This window comes from Tamandua tetradactyla, chromosome 14 (assembly GCF_023851605.1).
Source record: "Tamandua tetradactyla isolate mTamTet1 chromosome 14, mTamTet1.pri, whole genome shotgun sequence".
NCBI classification, from domain to species: domain Eukaryota; kingdom Metazoa; phylum Chordata; class Mammalia; order Pilosa; family Myrmecophagidae; genus Tamandua; species Tamandua tetradactyla.
Window position 1 is genome coordinate 34,711,047 of NC_135340.1, and position 10,564 is coordinate 34,721,610.

Genomic DNA, 10,564 nt, shown 5'->3' on the forward strand with positions numbered 1-10,564 from the left:
AAGCACTGATCTCCTTTTCCACTATTTTATCTCTTTTCCAGTAGTCACTGATCTTTTTGCTAAATATTCACGAATCCCCAACCAATCTATGAATTCTAGAAATATAGCCAAGATACATGTCAAACTAATGATTTATGACCCTCTGGTTAAAACATCTAACCTTTCTGAATTTTGAGATATTTTCATAACTATAATCTCCTCACATATTTCTTGCTCTCCAGGAATTTCAAAGACAACCAAAAGCTTTTCCTCTGAAAGCAAGCCCAGTACTCTGGGATCTATTTCATCTAGTCCTTGTGACTTTGAGCCATTCTAAAAGGATAGCCACTCTTTGGATATCTCTTTAGCTTTGTTGGACTTTACAATTCCATCAATCATGTTTGTTTTCCCATTTTCAGTTTTTGAATAATTATCTCTGATTTAGACAGTGCTTCCCAAATGTTGACACATCATGTCACAAATAGAAAATTGTAATATTTTAACAATGAAATGGAACAAACAGATGAGACCAATGGCAGCTGGTCTTAGAACACTGACCACTCCAGATATCACATGGCTGACTCTAGGATAAAGAGATCAACATCCATGAATCTTTAGAATACATCAAGATACTAATATGGCAAGACACTAATATATACAACATCAGAAGTAAAGTTCTGATTTAGAAGGCAGAAGCTCAAACAGGATTAAGAAATTATGCAGCATCTTTTCCAAGCAGCAGTGGAAGATGGTGGTGGGTCAGTTCCTGGTATCTGAGGACCCAACCCATCTCCTGGGTCACCTGGAGGCCATTTTGGCCAAGCAGGTATTGGTGTGCTAGAAGGTGGTGTTTGTATGCTGTGAGGGCATCAACATTTCTGGCAACTTCTACAGAAATAAGTTGAAGTACCTAGCCTTCCTCTGCAAGCACATGAACACCAACCCTCCTCCAGCCCATACCACTTTTGGGTCCTCAGCTGCACTTTTTGGTGGACCGTGCAAGGCATGAGGCCTCAAAAAAGACCAAGCCAGGCCAGGCTGCCCTGGACTGCTTCAAGGTATTCGATGGAATCCCACCCACCCCATGACAAAGAAAAGCCAATAGTGGTTCCTGCTGCCCACAAGGTTGTGCAGCTGAAGCCCACCCATAAGTCTGCATACCTGGGGCGGGGGGCGGGCTGGCAAATGAGGTTGGCTGGAAGTATGTGGAAGAGAAGAGGAAAGAGAAGGCCATGATCCATTACAGGAAGAAGAAGAAGCTCATCAGGCTACAGAAACAAGCCTAGAAGAATGTGGGGAAGAAAATTGGCAAATACACAGAGGCTTGCAAGACCCATGGACTCCTAGTCTAAGCCCAATAAAGACATTATTCCTCACATTTGGCCTGGCCTGCCTTTCCCCTCCATCACTGCCCCCTGGATGGGGGCGGGCCTCAGGCAGCGGTCCCATCCTGGATCTATAGGCAGCATGAGGCTGAGAAAACTAGGGAGGTGGAAAGGGATCTAGTGGGTTTGGAATCCACTGCTCAAAAGATCAAAAGCTAGGAGCTGCTCAGCCTGTTTGGGCTCTGGCCTACTTGTTAACATGAAAATTTTATAAAAATTAATAGAAACAGTCAGTTACCTGAGTTTCAATGCTTTTGCAAAAGGACATTGAGATAGTGTAATAGGGGGTCCGAAGTTGTGCATGGGGTCTTTGTTCAGAGCATTCTGTGTGGTTCCTTAATATACTCTGCAGCTATTAGAGTGTTTGAAATCGCTAGAGTTGTCCTGGGGTTCCTTGGAAGGTATTTATAAGGGCACAGACTGGAAAGACTGTGACCCTGGGTTCTCAGGCACCACCCTTGTTCTTTCCTCATACTCTGTGACCAAAAATTAATAAATTATTTTTAAAGAAATTATACAAAAGTTCATCTCTTCTTATTTGTAACAAGTTTCTCTTGGGCTCATTCTGTACTTTAAATTTATTACACTATTCTCACAGATTCAAGAAATAGCCACAGATACACACTTAAAATGTCCCCCTCCCCTCTTTTTCCCCTGTTCTACCCTTCCTTTTTTGTAAAAGCCTGACCTTCACAGAGAACCACTTATAAAATTGTATGGTATTCTTAAGTACCTCTGATTTTTCTTCCTGAATAAGATCATCAAATTGTCATGATTGAACTTTAGAAATTTTGTGATAATCCATATTCTCTTTCAGTATTTCTAGTCATGAAAACATACCTACCCTTATTCTAATTTTATTACATTAAATTTCCCAATATCCAGGAAACATAACTAGCTATGCCCATCAGTTCCTTCCATGTTATTACAAATTCCAAAGTTATGATGACACTTTCTGTCACTTCCATATTGTATTAGTTTCCTATTGCTGCTATAATAAATTACCACAAACTTAATGGTCAAAAAAAGCACAAATTTAAAGAAGGGCAAACACTTCATTCCTGCAGTATGCATGGAAGAGGCCCCATGGCTCTGAGACTAGTAAGGCCAAGTCTTCCTTTGTTCACATAGAGCCTAATTTGCTCTGGAGTGAGAACCTAGAAGAAGACAGTAGTCTGCCTACTCACAATGGAACTACTGTTGTCAGTGAACTTGAAAGATGTAGTTATGTACCTTACCCAGGAAGAGTAAAACTGGCTAGACACATCCCAGAGAAAACTATTCAGAGATGTGATGCTGGAAACTATCAGTCATTTATTCTCTTTGGGTAGTGAAAATGGTCATTATAAAAAAAATAAGAAATCCTATCCATGCAACATATCTGCATGAAAAACACATATACCATCATGTAATTGCAGAAATCTCATACTCAAAAGAATAGCATTAAATGTAGTGAACTGCTAGAAGATTTCACTCACAGATCCAGAGTGACTCAACATGTGTTAAATCACATGGGAGGAAAACCTTACTTCAGCAACTTATTTGGAAAACCCTTAGTAGCCAATCATCTTTTAATCAACAAAAGCAAATTCACACTAAAAGTCAATCATGTGAATGTCATCTAAGTGGTAAATCCTTTATTCAAAGCTCTTGCTTTACATATTACAATGGAACTCACATCAGAGAGAACCATATGAATGCTACCTATGTGGGAAAGCATTCACTCAGTGTTCTCAACTAAGAAAACATGAGAGAACTCACACAGGAAAAGAATAATATAAATACCATCTGTGTGGGAAAGCCTTCACTTGTCATTCTACCATTCCACAACATGAAAAAACTCACACTTTAATGAAATTGTATGAATGTCTCCTTTGTGAGAAATCCTTTACTCATTGTTTTGGCCCTAGAGAACACGAAAGATTGCACAATGGAGAGAATACCATTGTCATAGATGTCATCTATGTGGGGAATTCTTCACTCATTGTTCTTTCCTTTGAGAACATGACAAAAGTCACAATGGAGAGAAACCGTGTGAATGTCACATGTATGGGAAAACTGTTATTTATTGTTATGACCTTACATGACATGAGAGAACTCACACTAGAAAGAAACCATATGAATGCCACATATGTAAGAAAGCCTTAATTAATTTTTCTGCCCTTCAATAGCACTAGAGATTATATAATGGAGAGAAACCCTATGGATGTCATCTATGTGGGAAAACCTTCACGTGTTGTTCTTCCCTTAGAGAACATGAGAGAATTCACAATGGAAGGAAACTATATAACTGCTATCTTTGTGAGAAACCCTTCATTCTTCATTTGTGCTTTAGACAATATGAGAAAAGTCACAGTGAAGTCACACTGGAGGATACCATAAAAATAGCATCTCTCCAAGGAAACTTTATCTTATTTTTGTAAGCTTAGACAACATGAGAGAGCTCAAACTAGAGAGAAACCCTATGAAGGGCATGTACGTGAAAGGTTTCAGTCAATATTCTGACCTCAGATGACATGAGATAACTCATACCATGAATGTTTAAAATATAGAAGTGATTTCAGCCCCTGAGTGAACATTTAAACATACTACAGAACTCACACACAATAAATACTGCAATCGGTATGGTATAGTCTTTTGTCATTCTGAGTATTTCATCAATCTAAGCCAATGCATGCTGAAGAGAATGTCACCTATATAACAAAGACTTTGATAGATGGTATGATGAAATACAGTGTGAAATAACTCGTAATAAATATATAATGAAAGTGGAAAAGCCTTCATCCACTGCTCCAACTGAGACTAGCCAGAGAAATCACATGTGAAAGAAATTCTATGTCTTTAATCAATATATCAATGCCTTATTTTAAAACTTATCTTTTAAATATTGTGTATGAACCCCACGGTAGATAATCCTGTGTCTCTACACATTGTCCACCGTCATTCAGCCAAGCACAAGCCTTGATATGCAAGGGAAAACAGTGTCAGAATGACTAGTAAAGTAAGAGAGAAATATCTTTACAGAGAATAGATCTCCTTGAGGTAGTGCCAGATAATTGAAAGAGGTGTTATTCAATGAAAAAGTATGCAAAATCATTTATTCTTGCAGCAATACTTGTAGTGCAAGTGAGAATTCACACTGTATAAAACTCTTATCCATGCCATGAATGAAAGTCATGTCTTCAGTGTTCACACATTACTTAGCATTAATATTCTTATGCAGATGCAACAATTCTAAAATCAATTTAGGAAAATCTTCAGCTGGATTTTGCATCAAAAAATTCATAGTGAGATATAAAATACCTTAAAGATATTCTTTAACATTCAATTAAGCAAAGAATCAAGAATTTTGAATAAGACTTACTGTTGAAACTATGTAGGATAACAATGTAGAACTGTGAAGTGACCTGGGTCTAATGAAAGATGAATTTCATAAGAAGTAATATGAAGTGAGATTGACTCAATTAATCGGTACTTGCATATATGTAAGCAACAAGTATTTTGCTGGAAATCTAATACGATGACCACATTCTAGTTTTGTTTTTATGCAATTTTAAACACAAAGATTTTAATCAATCAGTAAATAATTTTTAATGCTAACTCTAACATTTAGAACCACAAATTATGAATCTTATCAGTTATCTTGGTGTTACAATATATGTTCATGTCAAAGATGAAAATATCCTTGGATAAATAAACATACTTTAGAAGTAGAAAAGAGACATAAATTTATTACTTTAGAGTTCTGTAGGTCAGAAGTCAAAAATGGTTTCATAAAAGTAGAACATACGGAATAAAAATAAATAATAGGGTGAACAAATGCTAAAATAAATTCAGTTTGAAATGCTAGTGATCAATGAAAGCAAAGGGTAAGGGGTATGGTAGGTATAATCTTTTTTTTTTTTCCTGTGTTCATTTTATTTCTTTTTCTATTGTCCTTTTATTTCTTTTTCTGAATTAATGTAAATGTTCTAAGAAATGATGAATATGCAACTAAGTGATGATATTATGAATTACTGAATATATATAGAGAACAGAATTATATGTTAATGTTTTCACTTGCTCTTAATTTTTTTTAATTAATGCATAAATTTTTTAAAAAATGGTTTCATAGAGCTAAAATCAAGGTGTCATTAGGGCTGCATGCCTTCTGGAGGCTTTAGGAGAGTATCTGCTTCCTTGCATTTTCCAGATTCTAGAGGCTGCCTAAATTCCTTGGCCATCAACCAGCATCTGCATCACTCCAATTTCTGCTTCCATCATCACCGCTCCTTCTCTGACTCTGCCTCATCTACCACTCCCTTTCACATATAAGGACCCTCATAATTGCATTAGGCCCATCTAGATAACCAAGGATAATCTCAAGTTCCATAACCTAATCACATCTGCAAATTACCTTCTGCCATGTAAGGTCACAAGTTCAATATCCAGGGATTATGACATGAGTATCTTTGAGGAGGCTACCACATGCATCATTGGCAAGATCTTTCTCATTAGTTAGAATTAGATTTAGAGTAACAATATTCTTCTATGACTCCATTTCATTCTTCACAATAAAATTTTCAATGGGTCAAAATTTATTAAATGTTTTATCAATCAAGATAGTTTAAATTGCAAGAAACAAAAATCTCAATGCAAGCTAAAGGGGATTTATTGACTCACGAAACTCAAACATCCACAAGGGAAGTGGGACTTCAGGTACAGTTTAATGCAATATAGCTCAGTGATTTCAAAGACATCATTTCTTTCCACCTGTCCTGTTTATCTTCCAGAGTGTCAGGCCACCACCTCTAAGGGCCTAAATATGGCCCCAGAAGGCATGAGGACTACATTCTTCCTTATACTTGTATTCTGAGAAAAGACAGCTTGTCTACCACAGGTCTGAACCAACCTAGGTCAAATGTCTATCTTTTATCCAATCACTTGGCAGTTTGAATGGGATGCAATGATTGGTTTAGGCCAAATAGACCTGTTACTGGATCTAGAGGATGGGACCAATCAATCCATCCATCCCACCCAAGCTTCAGGATGCAAAATAACAGACAAGAGTGATTGAAGGGTCCAGCTCTGCCACAGACCTCTCCATCACCAGAGCTGCTGCAACAGCACCCTATGCGAAGGTGGCCAGGGAACAAACAGATTTGATAAGTGGCTGCATTCAAAGTAAAGAGAGCAAAACTCAAGCCATTAAATATAGAACTGAAAACACTCCAAAGTCTGTCAGCACAAGTATCAGCCATTATGGAGCAGAACACACTGCAATGTCACCGTCATGGTTCACAAAAGGAACATCTGTTAATTTTAGAAATCTTTCAATAACATCATTTGAAGGATCCTCAGAAGCGACACCTTTGGAGTAGAATCTTCCTTATTCTTGGTGGTGCCAACTCCATATCTATACTTGCAGGTCAAGTATAGATAACGATTTAATGATAACGATTATATTCATGGCCTTATTTGATTATGAAGCTAGAAGCACAGAAAACCTTTCATTTATGAAAGTGAAAGATTTCAGATAATTAATAATATGGAAGGAGGCTGATGGGAAGCAAGGTCAATTGCTACAGGAAAGAATAGTTATATCCCTAGCAATTATGTAGCACTGGCAGATTCCATTCAGGCAGAAGAATGGTGTTTTGGGAAAATGGGGGGCGGGGGGAAAGATGCTGAAAAATTACCTATGAATCCTGGGAATTGAGGTATTTTCTTGTAAGAGAGAGTGAAACTACTAAAGGTTTTTATTCCTTCTCTCTATTCATGATTGGGATGAGGTAAGAAGTGATAATGTGAAACACTACAAAATTAGGAAACTTGGCAATGGTGGATTCTACATCACAACTAGAGCACAATTTGATACTCTGCAGAAATTGGTGAAACATTACACAGAGCATGCTAATGATTATGCCATAAGCTTGACAACCATGTGTTCAACCGTAAAACCCCTGACTCAAGGTCTAGCAGAAAATTCTTGGGAAATCTACCAAAAATCTTTGTGACCAGAGCTTAAACTAGGACAAGGATTCTTTGGTGAAGTATGGATGGTAACATGGAATGGAACCACAAAAGTAGCAACCAAAACAAGCAAACCAGGTGCAATGATGACAGAAGATTTTCTTTAAGAGCCTCAGATCATGAAGAAATTAAGACGATATACTTTTCCCACTATATGCTGTTGTTTCTAAAGAGCCCATTTATATTGTCACTGAATTTGTCAGAAGGTAGTTTACTAGATTCCCTTAAGGAAGAGATATAAGGTGCTTCCACAACTAGTTGATATGGCTGCTCAGATTGCTGATGGTATGGCATATATTGAGGGAATGAACTATATTCACCATGACCTTCAGGCTGCTAATACTACTGTAGGAGAAAACTGAGTTGCAAATTAGCTGATTTGGGTTTAGCAAGGCTAATTGAAGTCCATGACCATATTGCAAGATAAGGCACAAAATTTCCAATCAAATGGATATGCTGCATTGTATGCTGGAAGAAGGACCCTGGTGAACAACCAATATTTAAATATATTTGGTCCTTCTTGGAAGACTACTTCATTGCTAGAGAGCCATAATACTAGGCAGGAGAAAATTTATAAGTCAAGTAGCTTATTTTATATGCACAAATCTTCCAAAATATGGAAAATTTGTGTAGAGTTCTTCAATATATAGAGGAATCAAAAGAAGAAAATCTCACTCTACCTGTTTGTTTGTTTGTTTGTTTGTTTGTTGTTGTTGTTTTGGGTGCATGGTCCAGGAATCAAACCTGGGTCTCCCGCATGGAAGGCAGGCATTCTAAACACTGAACTACCCATGCACCCTTCCATGTTTCTTTAATAGTAAACTGGAGTTCCTTTTTTCCCAACTGTTAAACTCTAAAATACCAATAATGAATTTTCCAACTTATTTCAGGATCCAAAGTATAACTAAGATATTGATGAAAGTGTGTGATAGCATGACGATGAAGAGCAACAAAGCTACTGTTGGGTTCGATTCGTGGACCATGCACCCAAAAAAAACCTCAGAATTAAGGGAAATTATTTATCATTATAGACAAAACTTGTGACATAAAAAGTTATACCATAATAAAATCTAAAGTCAATGAACTTCGTGGGACTAAACAATTCCATTCCAGTTTTCTAAAATGTCTTGCATTCATTAAGTTGAACAGTTAGTATGAAATCTTAATTACATGTCTCCTTTTGTGTGAAAATGGGCCAGCTTTCCTGGAAGCAGAAATGAATATAAGCAGCATCTAAAACTTGATTAAAGTTAGACCTTAGCAGTGGAATTTGAATGTATAATGTATTATGTTAATACTCATTCATGGAAGTGGAAAATAGAATAAGAAATTTTTCATTTTAATCATTTTCTGAATAGTTTAATTTAGAATAATGAAGATAACTAGGAAGTGAGTTAATCTTTTACAAGGTTGCATTGATTTAAAAAGAAGGTGAGTTGCTAGTTCCTCTAAACCGATGCAAATGTACTAAGAAACGATGATCATGCATCTATGTGATGATGTTAAGAATTACTGAGTGCATATGTACAATGGTATGATTTCTAAATGTTGTGTTAATTTCTTTTTTTTTCTTTCCGTTAATAAAAAAAAAAAGAAGAAGGTGATATGTGATTGAAATTGTACTGTCCAATCCAAGGGAAAATCTTTTAATCTTTAGATAGCATGAAAAATAAGACCCAGAATTTAAACAATACTTTAAAAAAAAAAAAAGACTTGGTATTATAGATGTTGATAATATATGTGCTTATGGTGAAGGGTATCACAAATATAAAAGATCACTAGATCAGGGACTTGAGTGCACTTTTGCTGTTAACGAATAAAGACTAAGTGAGAAAAATGTGTTTAAAGAAATACGAGAAAAAATGTGAAATCTTTACAGGTAGAGGGATGGAATGTAATTTTAATGTCAATGTTATGGAGTGACAAAATGGCTTTGTTGCACTTGAAGCTCCTCAGTTACCTATTTTCTGTAACTTTTTAAGGATAGTAAGGTATGGCTATAATTTTTCTTACTATAAACACTACATGAGTGCTATATCCTCAAAACAACAAAGTTAAGGATTCACACTTACTCCATTGATACAGCTTTTACTCAAAACATTTTTAAATTCCAGTTTTTAAATTTCTGTTCTAACTTACATTCAGTTTTAAATATACCTAATGATGACGTTTTCTTTTTTAGAATATAATTTATTTGAGAAGAAAAATTAATTCAGAATAATAATAATCATGCAAAAAATGAAAATAGTTTTTCCCAATTCAAAGTGCAGAAGTGAAACATGAAATGATTGGTTTTTATGACTAAGTCGGAAAGAAATTCCAAAATATGAATTTGAATAGCAACATTGCTGGTTTAAAGTGTCTAGCAAAGGAAAAACTGAATCTAATAATAAAAGTCTGATATTTTATATTTTAAAATACTCTATTTTATAGTAGCAATTTAAATAAAGCAATAGCATCAGGTTCCCATATTTTAGGAATGTAATGTTGAACTAGCATCACTTACATGATTTAATCATGAAACTTAAATTCTATGCCATGGTATTTATAGAAATTCAAACCATATTGAGAAATGAACTTCATGCAAGTTGGCAACAGTTCTGGCACTAAAAATTGTGATTGTTTCTTAAGTTTACACATAACTTACTTAGTATTGAAATCCTCTACCAAGAAGTTTTTCCTAAGAAGAAAGTATCATTACCTACCTTTAACTTCTACAGCCTGTAACATCAGATTTTTAAAGCATTTCATAGGATATTTTTCTAAGCATTTTAGAAATGGTAACAAATTATAGATGTACTATTGCTTTTAAGGAAAACTTGATGGTATTCATTAAGTTTTAACTGAATGGAGCAGTTCTGTGTAATAACAATTATAGTATAGTAAGGAAATAAAACACTAACTTGATATGTATTCAGTTTAAATGGTTATGTATTTCTAAATTGTCAAAAAAATTAACAAATTTGTACATTTGAAATTTTTTTCTACAGCTTGTTTTCTTCAATATCTTCATGTGTAACTTAACCCTTACCAAAAATTGAAATTAACAAAAACAACTTTCTAGCACACTTTTTTAAATGAATGACAGTAGCCTAAAACTTAATATCTATATAAAGTATTTTAATACTGTTTTGTGGATAATTGATAAAAAAGTATTTATTGAACGCAAAAAAGAGTGATTAGAAGCT

The 10,564-nt window shown here is 35.3% G+C and overlaps 2 pseudogenes; both read left to right on the plus strand.

Moving 5' to 3' along the window:
* The first annotated feature begins 727 nt into the window (after positions 1-727).
* Positions 728-1,331, plus strand: LOC143654901 (large ribosomal subunit protein uL13 pseudogene; annotated as a pseudogene).
* Positions 1,332-5,996: 4,665 nt separating this feature from the next.
* On the plus strand, positions 5,997-7,929 carry LOC143655298 (tyrosine-protein kinase Yes pseudogene; annotated as a pseudogene).
* Positions 7,930-10,564: the final 2,635 nt, after the last annotated feature.